We start from the raw sequence: 19,347 nt of genomic DNA, 5'->3' as shown, positions 1-19,347 counted from the left end.
GGAGGGGCTAGTTATGTCGTCTCGGATCACAACTATACAAAAAAATTTAAAAGAAAAAAAAATGGCCCCTTTACTCCGCCTAGTGGCAGAGGCCGGCCCTTTAGGACGGTGTGTTGGGGGCAGAGGTCGAATCTCCGGGCAGAGGGGGACTTATGTGTCCTGGATCACAGTTCTATAAGCAGTCTCCATCAGTGCACTCTCAGTTCCCCGGTCATTTTGCGGACAGCGCCAGCGACTGAGTGCAACAGGGCCTCTGGAGACCGCCTGGAAACTCCGCGGCAATATTGCTCTTTCTCTCTTTTCCGCCCTTTCGGAGGCGGGGCTTGAGTCTGCGGCTGCGACAGACTCCGCAGATTCGGGAGAAAAAGTGGCTGCGCGCGCTACTCTCCTCGCAGGGCGCGACCAGCTCTGCCGCAGAGACAGCGGCTATGACTCAGGCGGATGCCCGGCAACAAGTCCCCGCAGTCGCAGGCTTTGGGGTTCCCGAATTGCAGCTGCCCACCCCCTGCTAGTCAGTGCTGAAGCCGACTGCACCGGGAGGGCATCCGGAGCCAGGGTCCGCCGTTGCCTATTCCCAGAGCTGCGTCCTAGGACCGCACACTGAGCTCGCAGCGCACCCTACCCACAGCGACTCAGACCAATACGCGGGAGGACTCTGTGCTGTGTCCCTCCCAGCGCCCACGGAACTTTCAGCGATTTCCGCGGGTAGAGCCTCTTTTATGGAGTTCCCCTCCTCCGATCTAGTCCTGGTGGTCTCCTGTGGCAAGAAGCTGCCTCCAAACTCTCCCCTGTGGGCTCGGGCGGCGTCCAATCCAGGGAGCGTGTGCTCGGGCTGGTCCCTCCCCTCCGATGCCGACCCAGCACCACGCTCCTGCGCTTTCGAAATGGACCCTGTTCCGGTCTCGGCTCCCCACCGCTTGTCAGTCTGTGCTACCACTTCGCACTGACCTCTGGCACCTCCCTGCCTCCGTGGGAGTGGGGTTTGGTGATGGAAGAGTCGTCTTCCTGTGAGTCAGATCGCACTGCCCGGGCAAGCCCGCCGCGGGGCGTGGCCCTCCTGCGCTGCCTTTCCCCTTTGTCCCAACTCTCCGGTAATTTGCGACCGCTTATCCAGCTAACCTTATTCTATCCGCGGGACTGCTTGTCCCTCGCTGCTTCTCTGTAGATTCACGAAGCTAATCCTGTAGGGGAGCGCCTCACTCGCGTGTGGGTGTCCGTGTTCTTCACCTCCCACTCTGGGAGCAGAGAGCCAGCAGATAACCCCTAATCCGCCATCTCCCGGAGTCCCCCATTTTCTTAGTATTTCTAAAGGCTGATTGACAAAATGTTGGCACAGGGTTGGGCTATTAAGCATGCCCTGAGGCAAGACTTCCTATTGGTACCGTTTAGTTGGCTGTTGATTGTTTAAAGCAGGTACGGTAAAGGCAAATTTTTCTCTATCAGATATTTGTAAAGGAATTGTAAAAAAGCGATCTTTTAAATCTACTATTATAATATGCCAATCTTTAGGGATCATAGCCGGAGATGGAAATCCCGGCTGAAGAGTTCCCATTGGTTGTATAATTGCATTGATCTTTCTTAAATCAGTTAACATTTGTGATTTACCAGATTTCTTTTTAATAACAAATACAGGGGAGTTCCACGGACTGGTGGACTCCTCTATATGTCCTGCTTATAGTTGTTCTTCTACTAATATTTGAAGAGCACCCAATTTTTCTTGGTTGAGCGGCCACTGCTCTGTCCATATAGGCTTTTGTGATATCCAATTTAAAGCAGTGCATAGTGGTACTCTTCAGCAGCAGTGGCCGCTATCCAAAATTTGGATAGCCTAAACCATGCCGAGAGGAATGTGCTTTTGGTGCCATGAAAGTATTAGCCCCTTGGCCTTTTTTACCCAAACCAAAACAAGGATTATAATTCATATTAAGCATCATTTGTTTAGCAGGAGCAGACATATTAGGTATATAAGTGCCCCATTGTTGTAACAAATCTCTTCCCCATAGATTAATAGCAATGTCAGCCACATAAGGTTTTAAAGTGGCGATTTGTTTATCAGGGCCAGAGCAATTTAAAATGTGTTGACTTTGAAATATATTAGTCATAGTTCCAATTCCAGTAAGTACTGTAGGAACTTGTTGTAAAGGCCAAGGCTTTGACCAAAAACTTTTAGAAATAATTGTAACATCAGCTCCAGTATCTACAAGTCCAACAAAAGATTTGCCATTTAGCTTAATTTCTAATTGAGGTCTCTGGTCATTAATAAAAGTTTGCCAATATACTTTAGTTCCAGTACCTCCAAAACCCCCTTGTCTTAGAATATTAGATTTTCCAATTTGTATATAAGGTAATATCAGAAGTTGTGCAATACGATCTCCAGCCCGAATATAATAATCAGAAGTGGAACTCATCATAACTGAAATTTCTCCTGAATAGTCCGAATTAATGACATCCAAATGCACTGAAATTCTTTTTAATGTAAGAGAGCTCTGGCCCGGGATTAACTCTTCTGTGTCCGGGAACAAGAGCAGTAGACTGGCCATTGTTAAATGCTCCAGAAGGTTGTTTACAATCTTTTTTCAAATGACCCTTATGGCCACAATTAAAACACCCAGAGGAAGTTCTTTGTCCTCTGGGATTGCTTTTCCCCAATAGCCTCAGCCCACATTTGCATTTTACATGCGTCTGACCTGACTTCTGGGCAAATTTTTAGGTATTCTTTGAGCAGTGCGTTGTTTAATTTTAACGGACTTAAAAGCCGCTGACACTCCGAATTAGCATTATCAAAAGCCAACATGTATAACATCATATTTTTTAAATCTGGAGGACTAATCGTTTTTTGCACAACATCTTGCAACCTAGCGATAAAATCCACATTAAGGTTCATTAGCATTTTGTTTAACATTTATGTAGGAAGGCACAGTTTTCCCAGGAGAAGCTATCTTTTTCCATGCTCTAATACAGCACTGCCGGACTTGAGCAATAGCCTGATTATCATATTTTAATTGAGCGTTTATGCCAAACCAGTTTCCTTGTCCTGTAATTCCTGCCGCCAAGATATTTATTGGCAGATCTCAGGATTGATTCAGCCACGCCTGTTGGTGGGTTTTATCCCTCCACCAAGTCGTGAACTGTAAAAATTTAGACAGAGGTAAAACTGTTCGTGCCAGAGATTCCCAATTCCAAGAAATTAATCTTTTTGTTTGAGCCAATCCTTTAAGCAAGCCCTTGGTGTAAGGAGACTTTGTACCATATGAGACACAGACTTGTTTTAATTTTTTGAGCGTTTTAAATGGAATGGGCTCATGAATACGACGTGGGCTTCGCGGTGTTTGCGCCACCCCTTCCTGATCATGAGAATCCGAGCTCTGCTGTACTATAGCAATAGGATAAAGATATGTTTTTAAATTCTCATTTAACTGCATTTCTCTTATACCTTTTGAGACCTTAGTTTGTTTTTTAGGGGTTTGTCTAACAGCCTTTCTTAAGGGCAGACCACGCTTCTGGGAGCCATTTGCATTAGAAAGCAATGGCTCCACAGGCGAAAGCTTGTTTCTAGCTACTATTTTGAGTGAAAGTTCAACTTTAAAATCTTTTCGCGCCTCTATTTTTTCTACCGACCCATGCTCAGGGCCGACGGCCATCTCTACTGGCTCTCTCTAATCCTGGCCTGATGCAGACGGAAGGTCCTAAACAACCTCCTCCTCCGTACAAAAAGCAGGCCCCGGATTTCTCACTGCACTTTTTTTTAGGACAGAGTTCTCCGTCTCGCTAAAAGAAAAGACTGAGTCTGACTCGGCATAAGAAGTTCTTCCCCATTTGTTACCCTAAGTATAATATCAATTCTTATTTCTTTAATTCAATCCCTGGAGTACTCACCTCTCTCCTTCCGGGTGTCTTGGCTCGAAGCCCTCTCCAGGTCCCCTGCAACACATACAGAGATCCTCTCCGCTCAAGGCGAAGCCACTTTACCAAAAAAGACCCTGTAGAAAAATTATCCTGTCTTATCCTGCTGACTACGCTAGTTTGCAGGGAGAAGGCCATGCTCCCAGCAAAAAATTGGGTCCCTTTGGTAGGGTCATTGCAAAGGATAAGAAAATAATAGAAAATGGGAAATAATGGAAATAAAAAAATACACAGAGACGAAGGCATAGTTTTATAGATTTATAAAGATTATAAGCAAAGCAGGTGCTCAGGGGGCCTGGATTTCTCCGTCAATCTCAGAGGCCATGAGTAAAGTTTTACACGGGCATTTACAGGCACAGTGATCGGTTGCCAGGGGTAACAGATTTGCATAACAACAGGTAGTTCCTCTTAGGTTAACACTTTTTCAAAAGGCTTCTTCAGATCCCATAACTAACTCTTTCTACGTGAACAAATGGTTACAAAATTGTTCAAAGGCTAACTTCTAAGTTCTAAGGTAAATTTATCACTTTAACAGAGGGGTTAAACAGAGATATATTGGCTCCATATTTTCTTTATCAGGTTATTGTGGATGGAGACAGGTAGTCCGGAGTTTAAGCAGGAACTGTCCCTTGGGCTAATTGCTTTTAGCCACAGGTGGCTGTCTGTTCGGGGTGGGCATTCTTTGATCAGCTCCCCTACTGTGGATCCTAGCAGACCTGCCTTGCTTTACAAAACAAGTGCGAGCCCCAGGTCTGAGAATCGCGGTGCCACTGTGGGATGCAGCCGCTACCAATCTTTCAGAGATGCCCTCCTGAGGTGAAACAGCTTTCGATATGCAAACCAACACGTTCACATATTCTTTCAGGGCAAAGCTCTGAAAAACTCCTGAGACGTTTTCTGTCTCCAATATATTTATATTAATTCATGGAGCAACTGGCAAGTGCATGAGAAAGTGAAAAAAAAGAAAAGAAAAAGAAGGTTTGAAAACTTTGTCTATGAAAATGCTTTGGGTGTGGTTACAGGCATACGGAACTGTTTGGAAGCAAATAGATCAGATGCCCTCAAAGATTCTGAAGAAATTATATTGCCAAAGAAGCTATAAACCTAATACAAAAAGTCTTTGGTGCATGGGCGTGGTCTTAGTCGCTTTGGGCTGCTACAACAGAATACCATAAACTTGGTGACATAAACAACAGAATTTTATTTCTCACTGTTCTGAAGGTTGGGATCTAGGTGCTGGCATATGTGGTGTCTGGTGAGGGCCCATTTTCTGGTCATTGCCATCTTCCCCTTGTGTCCTCAATGGCCTGAGTGGTGAGGGGCTCTCCAAAGTCCCCTTCATAAGGGCACTAATCCCATTCGTGAGGGCTCCACCCTTGAGACCTAATCACCCACCGCAGGACTCACCATCACATTGGAGGTTAGGATTTCAAATATGGATTTTTGGGGGACACAGCCATTCAGTCTATAGCAAGCAGAAAGATCCAAGGCTATGTAGATCCTATGATGGAATACTCCCCAACACCCAGTTCAGATACTGGAGACTAATGAGCAAGGAAGAAGGCCCACAAGGGCAGATCCAGGGGTCCCCGGGATGAACAGACCATGAGGACTTCCTGGAGTCCCCGGGCAGAGGAACTTAGGAATGCCTACCCTGCAGGAGTCAAGTGTCCCTGTGGGTGGAGGGGGGTGTGGGGGGAGGGTGTCTCCCACTCTTTCTGGGAATGGCTGTATTTGTTGCAGTCATCCTGTGTTTGCATGTCGGGAGGGAGGAGAGCAACCACTTGTCCCTCTAGTTGGCAGGTGGCAGCACTGAGAGCAGGCATCCGGCCCATGGAGTGGGATTGCCTGGGAGTCCTGGCCTTTGCATTGGATGCAGTGACTAGTGGAACTGTGGCTGGTCCTTGGGGGTGCGCCTGAGAGTATTCTAGGCACGGACAGAGGAATGTTCAGGAGGCCGGAGGTGTCTGGCCAAGTCAGTTGGTGCTCCAATAATACCTCCTTTGTCCTCTTCCCGGGTGCAGGAGAAAGCAGGCTTCCCAGCACCTCTGCATTGGGCGGGGCCGTGTCCCCGACTGCCGGTTAACCGCCCACACCACAAAGTCTCTCAGCTCTTGACCATTCCTTTCTCTCTCAGGCGGAAAACTGGGAGGCTCATTTGGAAGGAGGTGCAAAGAGGGAAGGAGCCTGGTCCCTAAATCCAGTCTTAGAGTGTCCCACCACCTGCCTTGGTTGTGTGAAAGTGAGAAATAAACGCGCTGTGTTGAGCAGTGAGATTTGGGGCTTTGTTGTTGCAGCAGCTAGCCTGAGTGCGTGGATCAGTGCGCCCCAGCTGCGGCGACTGTCACAGTCTGGGTCACAGGAGCCGGGTGATCACAGGGCGCCTGCTGGGCACAAGTGCGCGGTTGACAGGGCGGGTCGGCAGATGGAGCACATAACGCATCTGATTTTTTTCTGCAATCGCGGCCTCCGGGTCGGCGACCACTTTCCTCCTCGTCCGCCCAGGCCAGACACGTCTTGTCCGCGGGGAAGGCTCCCCTCCGGACCGCTGCTGCCCGAGCCGCACGGGGCGCGGGTGGTGGGACACTCCGGTCGCGCTGAGCCGCCCCGCACCAGTGCTGAGGGCACTGCCCCGCCCGACCCTCCCTGCGCCCTGCGCGTCCGGCTCAGCCTCTCTCCAACGTCTGTCTCCTCCGCTGTAAACAGGAGTCACAGCCGCCTTTTCGACGCATAGTCACCGCGTGCCCGCTATGTCCCAGACTGAGGGCACCTTCCTCGCTCCCCGCCTTGACACCCTCCGTCGCCCTTTTACCTCGCACCGCTTTCTGAACATCTTTCTGCATTTGCTTTTTAAAATTTTATTTGTACAATGGGTGGGGTTCCGTGGATATTTTGCGCAGTGCTGAAGCCAGGCCCCAGGGCGCCCGCCAGCCGCAGGCGCGCGGCACCATCCGGGGATTTTGCTCACCCAGCCCCCACCCCCACCCCGCGCCCCGTGCGCCCCCCGCCGTGCGCGCGCACGTTTAGCCCTCACCTGTGAGTAAGGACATCTGCATGTGCTGTTATCCCTTCCCACCCTTACACACCGTGGTCTGTGACCTATTAAAAATGCAGACTAGTTAGCTGGTGCTAACACCCACTTTCAGTGTCCGAGCTCGGGCTTCCTTAATGTCACTCTGCACCCTCCTGCCTGAGGGTACTGTCTCTTTTTCAGCTTCGGGAAGTCTCCAGGTTTTTCCTGCTTCAAGGCTGTGCTGTGTTCTAGCCCTGGATGTCTCGTCCCCACAACCGGCTCTGTTTCCGTGTTCAGGTCCCATTTGACTCTGCTGTCACGCGCATCCCCACGTCAGCCAAGCATCCCGGAAGCCCGCCCCGACCGAGCCCTCGTGCTGTACCATCCGCAGAAGCTCGCTCCATGTGTGTAATGATTCTTCCGGGTCTGTCTTCCCTGCTGGGTGTTGAACTCTGGGAACCCAGGCTGTGGCTCCCCTCATGCTGTCTGTGGTGCTTCCTGCCTCTGAGCACTCAGGCCATGTTTACAGAGTGAATGTGTGTAGGCTCAAGGTCCAGGCAACTCTCGTTGGTCCCTGCTGAAAATAAGCAGTGGCTTCCCACCACATCCTCCTGGCCAGCTCCTGCAAGACCCTGCGAGAGAGGCTGAAGTGGGCAGGCGCCGGCGGGCAAGGATGCAGGGAAGGAGCCCACGCCCCCAGGAGCCTCTTCTTGCCCCACCTGCCTCTGAGCCGGGAGGCCCATGGATAGCCCAGCAGCTGGTCTGCACAGCCAAACGCTGCCCGACTGCCGCCCGTGCCCTTAATCCTTTCCTTTCCCCACTTAGTGCTTGGGGCAGAAAAGGGAAGAGATCTTTAAGGGCTCTGGACTCAGGAGTTCCCAAGTCCGGCAACCAAAGCATGTTCTAGAAGGATGATCTCAGGCTCAAGGTGGGCACATTCCTTTGGACCCAAGGACCTGCCTCAGCCATGGGGCTCAGCTGGAGTTGGCGAGAGCAGGGCACCAGGCCTACCTCCCTGACGGCGGGCATACCATTCTCTCCTCCCCACCAAGGATCCTGGACAGGTGGGGAACCCTCCCCCTTCCTGAGTAGGGCTTCTGCCTTCTGGGTTCCTTGGAACATGTCACAAGTTCAGTCATTCAGACCCCGGGGTGGGTATCACCATGAAACTGCCCACCTCCCTCCCCACCCCACACCCTCGACACTCTTACCTTCCCCCCACCCCGCGGCTGTGCACTGACTGATCACGTGTTTACCGTGGTAAACAGGCGGTGGCAGCAGGCGGTGTGAGGCCGCATGTTGTCCACCCGGGCCCTGGAGTGATCAGGGCACTGTCGGCCGCACTGTGGGCGCTGAGCACACCCACCCAGGTGGGGAGAGAGCGCAGCCAGTGCCGCGGGAAGCACCCACCTCAGGGCTCTCCTGTGTCCTCTTGGCTCCCTATTTGTGTTTACGTTGATTTTGTACCACGCCAATGGAATCCCTGTATAAAATTAATCACCCACATATTTTAAAGTTAGTTGAAGAAAAATATAAAATTAAAGTGTTTATCTAAGTGATTTGATTTGGCACTGAGCTTTCTCCAAAATTGCCTCATCTTTCCTTTGCTTTGATGATGACAATCTGGCTTGAAAGTGCTCATAGATAATATTTTAGTTACAACTAGCTGACATCAAGCTTACCGTACCATTTAAATAACTGAAAAGGAAAATGTGGAAAAGTCAACGATTTATAAATTAAGCAGGGAGAAATATTAAAAGGAAATAGAGGTGTAATTATATTGCATATTTAATGTTGCTGAAGATCCAAGAATAACAACTTCTATGAATATTCATAGTATATTTTTATTCCAAAAATTTTTATGAGTCATGATAGCAATGTTCTCTATTAGTTTATTGGATTCCCCCTTACTTTTCAGAAAATGTGATATTTGTTTTAGCTATTTAAGGAAACAGAAAACATGCAAGAATACACCTAAATATAAACCACAGTGTTTTATAAACTGCTTAGTTTTATTGATTTCAAAGATTTTGCAGTATTTTCCATACTACTACTGAAACTTGTACCCCCTCTCTATATCATATAGAAAGAATTATTAACTTTTAGGTCATAGGGTATTTAGTCCTGGGTTATTTGCTACAGGGTAAATTTTGGCATTGGGAGATGTTGAGTCCATAGTATTCTGAGCTAAGCTCCCAGTTGGGGAAAATATTTGCAGTGCGTCTTCTTTGGTTGCACAGCTTCGGCCTGGTCTGCTCTGTTGAGAATTCACTGATGGCGAGGTGATGATTGCACTGATTGTTTCATCCATGGAAGGATATTTACCAAGGAATGCTTCTCCTGTCCTTGAAAACAGTGCTTTTCATAGATCACAGATAAGGTCCCAGGAAATGTTTTAAGAGTATCATGGGTGGGTGGGGCTGGTAGGTGGCCATCATAGGCTGTGTTTTGCCAGTTGTCAATTTATTTGCTCTCAGCTCCAAATTCACCCTTCATTGCCTGACCTGTGAAAATGGAGGTGGGCCTCTTCCATAGTTTTCCTTTGCCAGCTGTCTGATGTTAAGGATTGTCAGTAGAAGGTAGTGCTGGGGAAACATTGTAGAGAGTAGGGCTTTTCCTTCCCAGCTCTCATGGCTCACTTGCCAGGGTCCTGGCAAGCATGTGTCTTTGCTGCTCCACAATGTGGTTTCTCCAGTGTTGGGTGCACGCAGGGTGCATGCAGCCCTCTCCAGCATGTTGCTACAATGCTTTCTGTGGCTCTTGGTGTGGGCAGTGCTGGGGTAGCCAAAGACAGCAGACAACATAGGACTGTGCCTGACCTGGCCCAGGTCACTGCTCTCTGTACAGGTACACTGTGGCCCCTCCTGGCTGGCCATCCAGAAGGCTGACTGCTGGACCCTTGCCCCACACAGGGGCCCAGAGCTGCCCGGCCCAAGCATGCACAGAAGTGTGCTGGGCACCTATAGAAGGTGGCCCCAATCCACCGGGCACCCTGCCTGTCAGCCTCCCTTGCCTGTGTCCTGGAGAGCTTCAGGCCTCACCCCTGCAGCATGCTCCTACTCACTCTGCCTGCTCGTTGGCCTCAGTTTTCCTGTGCCACGTAGGGTCTTCCCACCTGTCCAGCGGCCATAGACCAGCTCTGGCCTGGGAAACCCAGCAAAATTCTCCACCATCCGGTCGGTGCCGTCATTCTTTCTTCATAGAGGTCTCAGGCCCCCTCGACGTGTGTCCTCCTCAGGTGCTCAGCCACAACTCTAGGTGCCCTATAGAGCTCTTTCTACCTCAATAGATACTCTCCTGTCCTATTTCCTAAGAAATAGCTTGACATTTCTTTCTATTAAACCAATCTTCCTTGTTTAAATTATGTCATGGTTTGCATCTCCTGATTGAAACTAGACATATTTGACATATAGGTTAAGAAAATATTTTTGATGTAAATTTTCAGATGATTTAGACAAATATATTCTTTGATCCAGATTACTTGATAAACATGTCCAAAATGCATGTGTTATGAATTGGGGCAAATGAGCTGGATGCTGGACACAGCCTCGGAGAGCACGGCTGCCAAGATAACAGCTGCCCGACAGCCCGTGGTGCTCGGGGCCCCTCCTCGGTGCTGAGCATCCACTGTCCTCTGCAAGGCCCTTAGGACCCAGCATCGCCTCTCACAGGCCTGTGCTCTCAGGTACAGCCAGACACAGGCCTCAGCACCCCATTGTCGCCCACACTCCAGGCCCAAGCTGCGTGGCCCATCCCTTTTCTTACCTAATAGCCAGGCGCCTGCTCCCCCAACTCTTGCAGAGGACCTCTGGGATTCTCTCTCTGTGGTGTCACTAGCATCGCTATTGTTATAGTCCCGGTCCTCATCGGGTCTTGCTGTGTGGTAGCCGTGTGCCAGGCAGGCGCTGGGCACCCAACGTGGATGAGTTCATTAGGCCTCAGGAGTCCTCTATGTGGATGATTCTACCTTCACCCACATTTTAAGATAAGGTCACCGCTTGGAAAAGGCAAGGCACAAAGCTAGCAGGCAGCAGAGTTGGGCTCTCGAGTTCGTGCCTGCACTCCAGACTGCAGCGTCCATCACTATGGCCACTAGTCACACGTGGCTATTTACATTTAATTGAAATTAAATAAAATGGAACATTCAGATCCAGATGCATAGCTACATTCCAAGTGCTTTGGGCGACGGGTGGCTACCTGTCCTGTTTGTGGCAGGAATAGCAGGTTTCCGTAGCTGCGGAACATTCTGGCGGGTAGGGCAGGTCCAGACCAGCACTTCTCAAACCATCTGTGGTGAAGAACCTGCTATTTTTTCCTTTCAATTTTATTTTCAGTCCATTCTGGATGGACACTTTTGTGAGATATAATACAAACTAAACTATGGAGGGAGAGACGTGTGCAGGGGTAGCTGAGCTGACAGGACAAGGGGGCAGCCCCAGAGCTGTGCCTCCAGTGCAGCCGCTGCTGACGAGCCCTGAGCTGCACCCACAGCAGCTGAGATCAGCAGCTCAATAACAGACTTTGAAAACAATAGGTGGTTAAAATCCCTATTTGTCCTGAAAGTGATTCAAGACAAAATATCCCCTCTAAAATCCTCTAGGGATCTTCCACAGTGTGAGGTGCTGGGAGGACATATCTGTCCATTCAGTTGTCCAGAACATTCCATCTGGCCCTTGGGAACTGGCCCTTTTAAGTCGGTACTGAAGCATCCTCTGCCCTCCTCTGCTTGCTGCCTCCCACTGCTTGCAGAGTAAACGCCTGGGAATCATGTTAGAACCTCGGTCTGTTGCGGTTTCAGGGAAAGCTTTGCAAGGCTGTCCCTGGCCCGTAGCTTCTGACACCCTGTGCAGCTCTGAACTCCCTAAGGTTTGGCCTTTACAGTACCCTGGGCAATGGGATGAAGATCTGTTCGTCTGTCAGGTCTTCCAAATATGTCTTGGAATCTCTGCTTCTTAGGGGCCCTGCCCCAAGCCAAGTCACAGGAGCCCTTTGTTAGATGATCCTCCGCGGTCTGGGTGTGGGTGCACATCTGAGCTCTCAATGGATGCTCAAGGATGCTGCACAGCAGACGGCCTTGGTGGCAGAAAGACAGTGACTCCCTGTGGAGAGATTCAGAAACATTTCTCCTTGCAGAAATTCCAGGGTAACAAAGACAGTGTGTCTTTCCAGAGGGACGGAGGGCCAAGCTTGCTGGCAGCCTTCTGTAAGACCAGGGTCTCCTACTCCGGGAGCTCCTCAGCTGCGCCACAGACCTGCTGTGTCTGCTCCGCATGGCGGAGCCCCTGGGACCTGGGAGAAGGGGCCCAGTGAAGCTCACACCGCCTGCTCTGCCGGGGCAGCCAAGGGTCTGACGCATGAGGGCTCTTTGTCTCTTTACCGACTGGACTCACGGAAGCGCGGCTGGCGGAGCCGGCAGCGGTGGGCACTGCTGGGCTGCTCGTAGTCTTCCCGGACCGCCTCCTGTGCGCTCTCGGCGCCATCTCTCCACCTTTCCCTTCCCCTCTCCTTTCTGTGCCGCGAGGGGTTCTCCAGGGCAGTCATGCAGTCCTTGATTCCTTCGGCAATATTGCTGAGAACCGCCGTGTGCCTGCCCTGTCCCGGCGCTGGGGGTGCAAGTGGCCAGCGTGTCCGTCACTCGCGCTGCCAGGCTGCGTTCTGGCTGGCCTGGTGCGGGCGCGGGCCCGGGTCCGACCAGGACACCTGCGCGGCCCGGCTGCAGCGGCAGGGCTGGGCCGGCAAGCGCTGCTTCCCAGGCCGAAGGGCGCCCGGGAACCGGGAAGGGAGGCCAGCCTCCTTTCTGCGAGGGACAGGACGTCATCGAAAAGACTGAAACAGGGAGGAACGGATCAAAGCCGCATGTTTCAAAGGGGATTCTGGACTTACACTGTAGTTGCTGTTGTGGAGACCGGATGAGACCGAGGCTGGGCTTTCTGAGTGGCGCTGACAGGATGTGCTGATGGTTAGACGGATGTGGAAAGTGAAAGAAAGGGGAAAATCAAACCATCTTTTAGATTTTTGCCTTGAAAAGCTAGGAGGGGTAGCTGGGATGCTGTAACCACAGTGTGGCGTACAAGGCCCTGCATGATCTTAGCTGACCAGCTCTCAGCTGCCCTCACGCTGTGCGCCCCCTGATTTAGGAAGCCCGGCCCCGAGCCCCATCTCCGCTCCTCCAGCACCCGCATTCCTCTGACTCAGCGTGTTTGCTCCCGGCGCTCTGCCTGGAGAGCTCCCGGTCCACTGCCTCTCATCCAGGCCCCTTCCCAGTCCCGTCCCGTAGCGGCACCTCCGCACCTAATTCATAGCAGGTGTTGTCTCTGGTGATGATGTATCAGCTTACTTCCCTGTTCCTCCGCTCGTCCTCCTGCCCGAAGGTAAGGGTCTTCTGTACCATGTCCCCGCCCCCCCCAGCATGCTCAGCATCTAGTGCACATGACAGGTTCACAATGATCGTATTTTGAGTGATAAATTGCATTTTATATCCATAATGTTATCATGGAAACATATTTTGAATAAGGTCAATGTTATGGTGAATTATTATTATCATGGATATAGTCATGGATACTTCCTTTTATATTTTTTAGAGTTTTGGGATTTTTGACTGAGGACTTCGGCTCTACTAGTCACAGTAATCAGCTTATGTGATATTTGTCTTCATAACTTCATTAGTGTGGTCTTTCTGACATTTCACAAACGATAGTGCCGTTTCTAATCACTGTATTCATCATGATTTAGCCAGACACGTGGTGATTTAAAGTCAACATTCAGCAGTGCTGCTTTTAGTTTTTCTCAGGCCTGATATAATTATGTGGTTGACATAGAAATTGAGTTTGTGGTGATAGCAGAAATATTCTCGTTAGAACCAGCTATTTCCCATAGAATTTGTATAAGCACAAAAGACCACATTATTGCATACAATTTTTTATCCTCTGTTGGGTAATACTTATTTCTAAATGTTAAAAATGCATGCTAGTAAATTAAAAATCAACCCAGCTATCTACATTACTTAGGGGCTTGATGAAGTCCTTACAGGGTTAGGATGGTGGAAATAACAACAAGAAAAAAAAACTTCCAAAAGTTCAGTTTAAAACAGAGAATTGCGCTGGCTTGTGGCTATAAATAAGAAGTGTCCTCATCAGGATTGGTTTCCCCGGGAGGCAAGCTGGCCTGTGTCTAGGCTGGCTGCACGCAGCATGTGGGAGTCAGGGAGGCTTCTCCCTGCGCCCAGTGTGGGCTGCGCATGAGCTGTGTGGGAAGGACTTACCCATTTTCCACCAAAATGCCTGCAAGTTGAGACCCCTGTGGATCTCAAACATCCCTAAAGATTGAAGAAGGTAGGTAAGAGACTGGGGTATCCTTCTCTGTTGGATATTATTGCAATGACAACGTGGTAAGAACTCAACCCAATTTTTTCTCAAGCATACAGATATATAAATGAAACATTAGAGTATAGAATGGTATGTGTGTGTGTGTGTGTGTGTGTGTGTGTGTGTGTGTGTGTATATATGTATATATTTGTTTTTTGTTTTTTGAGAGACAGGGTCTCATTATGTTGCCCAGGCTGAATTTGAACTCCTAGGCTCAAGTGATCCTCCCGCCTCAGCCTCCCGGATAGCGTGGTACAACATACATACAAAGATGGAAATGCACCAAAATGTTAAGTTTAACAGGATGGGGGTCATAAAGCTGGCACGGTTGGAATTTGATCTTCTAACTTAATGCGTTTTAATAACATTTTATTATATTGTCAACTTTATGAGTATTAATATGACAGAAAATTAAAAATAAGCTAATGAAAGCATAGTTTGTTTCTAAAATATCTATTTTTATATATATTTAGAAACTTTTTTTAAACAAGGTGGTAGAAATTTGAACTTTAAATTTGTTGTCTTGATTTTCTTTCAGTATCAATTTTCTGCTTGACTTTTACATTTCCATGTTCAGGATGCTTGTGTCTATGTGCTGGCAATGTAATATTTTTCAGTAAGGTCACGGATAGATGCTGACAGAAAAATCCCAGGAATAAATTATTCCCATTGGCACTATGTGAGCAAAGAGTAATTTTGTAAAACATTAACATCTATGAAAGCTTAGAACAATCTTCTTGTCTCAAAATGCATTTTAAAAAATTACACCCATGCAGTTGAAAACTGACATTTTATTATTTAATCATGTCCTATTTTAGATGATGTGCAAAGAGGACGCATTATCGTGTAAATTTCCTTCAGCATTAAAGGCATTAATGTCGTAGAATCATAGCTGCGCTGTACTTTAGGAGTCATCTTGTCAAATGAGTTTCCTGCACAGAGAGGGGGAGGGAGGCCCAGAGCAGGGGGCGTGCCCTGGGGTTCCGCAGGCAGGGCCAGGGCGAGGCTCGCCCACCTGGTGCACTGTCTTTAGGAAAGCTGAACGCATGCGTTCTCCGCTTTGCAATAATAAGTGCACACATCAGATTGCAGAATCCACTCGCGTGGCCACATCCTGGTGGCTCGGCCGAGCACTTCGCTCCGCTCCCTCCCTCCTGCTTCCTGTTCTCAGGGTCCGCACCCAACCTTTCAACCACAGAGCACCTGAACCCCAACTGCGGACGCGTAAATGCAGAGAAAATATCGAAATGACGCCAGAATTGATCTGGCACTTTTTTATGCTACTGGTTATTTTGCTTTATGCTGCTAATAAGTAACGACTTAGTGGAAAACATAAGATACGGACGTCTAGGAATAAATTTTTTTTTGTATTTTTAGAACGTGTTGAAAGTATCATTAAGAATTCTTAGTAAAATAGGAGCCACATTAAGATGAAACTCCTTCAAGTGGTGGTTTTAGGAGGTTCTGCCTACTCTGAACACCTAATTCTTGACTCTAACAGATAAGGACAGAATCTTATATATATTTTATACATGCCATTATATTATTACATATTTTTGTAGTTTTATTTTATTATATGTTTTATATGGTTATTGTAGCTACTTACCTTGGAACTTGATGAAAATGGTGTTTGTTGAAACCATTTGCACCTATGCCCTGCAATGCGAGCTATGTTGCTTACTATGTTGGGTCAGATGCAATAAAACACGAAGAATAGACAGTAGCTGTTAATATTTTTCTGCAGTTCCTTTGGACTCAGCAGGTGTGGTTGTTCCTATGCTGGTCTGACGTGCATCTTCCGGGAAGCCCTCGTGTACTTGGTATTCCGCTTCAGCTAAACGGTCCTTCTGCACTGTATCCCCTATTCTCACCCAGGACACAGAGCCTTGGAGGCTTTGCTTGTCCCCATGCAGGGCCCCACCCAGTGCCTTAGCACTGGCTTTCCTTTGTCAAGGTTCTTCAGCTGCCTTCTCTTTGTGTTTCCTCTACTGAGGGAGGAGTGTTCAGCATCTTTTGCTGAAAAGAGTGTTTTAATATCTGAAATCTGAACCTAAAGATGAATGTTGCCCTTTCTCAAAACTGGGGCAGCACCACGCCGCTCATGCAGAGCTACAACGTGGCCCTTTGGTCAAAGGCTCCGCGGGTCTCGCTCCTCCTAGAGTCGTGTTTGGACCAGCATCATCGCGTCTCCTGGGAGTGTCTAAGAAATGCAGTATCTCAGGCTCCACCCAGACCTACACAGCAAGAATTGTGAATATGAACCCCAGGTGATCTCTATGCATTTTAAACAGAGAGAGGCACCAGCTCAGCATATTACTGTAATACTTAATCGCTTCGAGCTTATCACCTGTACCATGAGGTATGAACAGTGAGGATTAAGTATACTTGTATTAAAAGTCACTAAATTACAAAAAGAGTTAATCTAAAGCATGTATAAGAATGTACAAAGTAATTCTTTTTGCAGTAAAGTAATTAGAGACAAATGATAAAAAATTGAAGTAAGTGTGTAGTCATATTTTGTATTTCTTTCACTACTTGGTTTATATTTTCAGAACTTTAATCAGCTTCAAAATGGCTACATCAGGTATTATTTTATCATTCTCCAGAATACTCTTACCCACAGAAAATACTAAAATGACTCTTTAAAAAGTATTAATAAATTGTGGAAATGGACTTTTTTTTCTTGTTCATGACTTAATTGCATCAGTAGATACTCAATAAACATTTTCTGGCTTTGTTGGCAGAAGACCTAGTCCTCATTCTCCAATAATTGGAACTCCTTGTTCAAAGCCTCCTTGGCTTTCTCTGGTGTTTAGATTCACAGTGATAATCCTACCAGGGCCCACTGCTCAGGTCCAGGCAACCATCAGAAGATCGCTTTGATTTCCTTAGTCTTCATTTGAGTTGCAGGTGTCGCTGACATGCTCAAAGCGGTTAGAGATACTGTAGAGCAATCGAACTGAGAAGACAAAAGCATGAATGATTCACACAGTACAGGAGATGAAGTGTAGAGTAGCAGGCTGCAACCAAGGATAGTCTTGCCCCTCAGGGGACAATGGCAATATCTGGTGACATTTTTGGTTGTCACAGCTGTGTTGGGGGCTGCTACTGGCATCTAATGGGTTGAGGCCAGGGATGCTGCTAAACATTCTACAATACACAGGATGTCCCCACATAAAGACCATCTGCCCCACAATGTCAGGGTGCCGAAGCACAGAAACTTGGCTGTGGAAGAGAAAAGCCCGGTTGCATAGGTGCCTGGAAGGGCGAGGGGCCGGGTAGAATGGCTTCTGGAGTCAGCTTCCGTGGCCCCAGGAACAGAAAGAGGAGAAGGAAAGGAACTACAGATCACAGAAGCTGATCAACCAGGCTCCTTGATGCGTTTTTTTATCTTTTCATACCAGTCCTGGCTCCAGAGACACCTAAAGCACAGCTGGCTTTAACATCTTACATCCGCGGCAGTGAAAGCCGGTCCTCAGTCTCTCTCGGACCCCACTGACTTCGGATGTGAGCTCTGTAGGCTGGGTTACAAGCCGGTTTTTAATGGAAAAGGGGGGAAGAAGTGGGCTGGTACAAAGTGGCTTCACAGGCATTCTCACTGTTTGCAGAAATGACACTGGTCAGGAATTGGCTGTCATCGGACACTGTTGAGCTATAGGGTGTGTGTCCAGCTTATGGCATTTTAAGGTCATGTGGCATCAGTTAGTCTAGAACCCACATAGCCAGCAGCTTCAAGAGATAATTATTTAGCTCAAGGGGGAGTGACACGGCTGTTCTTTCATGCCAGTGTCTCTCTGGGCCTGACAACTTAAAGGAGCCCATTCTTCAGATAAAAGGTTTCTTCCCCACCCCCACTTCACAATGCAGACACCCAAAGATGTTCATGGATTTAAGTCTAAGGAGTAAGGAGACTCCAGATTCTTCCCTATTTCAGGTGCCACAGAAGTAGAAGAGGATAGTGAGAGAGTTTTAGAAAGAGTTGGGATATTTCAGAAGAGCAAATTTTGCCACCTTAGTTATTTGTGGTGCTTACTGTTTATTTTCATCTGTCAGTACATACAGAAAAGTTATGCACAAAAAAAATTAAAGAAAACAAAACCAAACCCCTGCATTTCTTTAATGCCATTATACATCAGCCACATCACTACAAAAAGCAATTTAGAGACTTCCAGTAAATTGATAAAAACCGTTATAAAAATCTCCATTAAAATGTTAACTACTTTTTATCTGCTAATTAATGAGGTAAAGCCACAGAAGGAACTCAGGCCATTCCTTGTTTGCTTTTTTGCTTGTTTGTTTTGGAGGGGGGGACAGAAAGCTGAGATCTAGGTGGATCTTGATGGGAGTGGGGACTTTATTCCCTCACTAAGGATTACATATCGCCTTCAGCACTGTTCCAGGAGATGGAGCAGTAACCCGATAGGGATCAAGAGGAAACCAGTCTCATGCAAACTGCAGAAACTGTAGCATCACTAGCAGAAAAAGTGAAGCCTGAGAAAAATTAGGGTGATAATTTTAAAGGGAAGGGACAAAAGTGCCTGTGGAAAGAGAGAGATTGTTTAATGGGGATATTATATTTGAAATGATTAGAATAGCACTGCTTGCATGAGAGCTAGAAACATTCTTGAACACAGTTGACAAAAATGGTCATCTCCATGTGCTTTTTAATATACTTTCTCCCAATTTATTATTCCAATCTTGGTTTCAACTGGGAGAAATCAACATATGTAAATATTAATAGTTCCCAACAATGAAGTCCCAATTCAAAAACTCTGGCAGCTATTAGTAGAGCAGATGATGAACCACTTTTTATGAAATCTAGGAGCAGGCTGATTAATATGTTTTGCATGTTTATTGAGGGAGATGAAAGGAAAGGAGCTAATAACTGCTTGATGAAAGTGATTACTTCAATTTCACTAGAGTATTGTTTTTTTCCTCTTGTGCTGTTACTATCCAGATAAACTAAATGCAAATGTCAGATGGACTAAAAATATCTGAGTTGTTTTAAATGCTTTCTTTTTATTTTTATATATTTTCCAGAGGTTTTTCTATTTTGTAAAGAACCAA

The 19,347-nt window shown here is 47.6% G+C and overlaps 1 pseudogene; it reads right to left on the bottom strand.

The window, feature by feature from the left end:
* LOC105813911 overlaps positions 1-12,457 on the bottom strand; it is a 37,633-nt pseudogene extending 25,176 nt beyond the window's left edge.
* Between the last annotated feature and the right edge of the window lie 6,890 nt (positions 12,458-19,347).

The sequence above is a fragment of the Propithecus coquereli genome, unplaced genomic scaffold (assembly GCF_000956105.1).
Source record: "Propithecus coquereli isolate 6110/MARCELLA unplaced genomic scaffold, Pcoq_1.0 Scaffold294, whole genome shotgun sequence".
NCBI classification, from domain to species: domain Eukaryota; kingdom Metazoa; phylum Chordata; class Mammalia; order Primates; family Indriidae; genus Propithecus; species Propithecus coquereli.
Note: the sequence above shows the minus strand (reverse complement) of the source record. Positions and strands in the feature narration are given on the sequence as shown.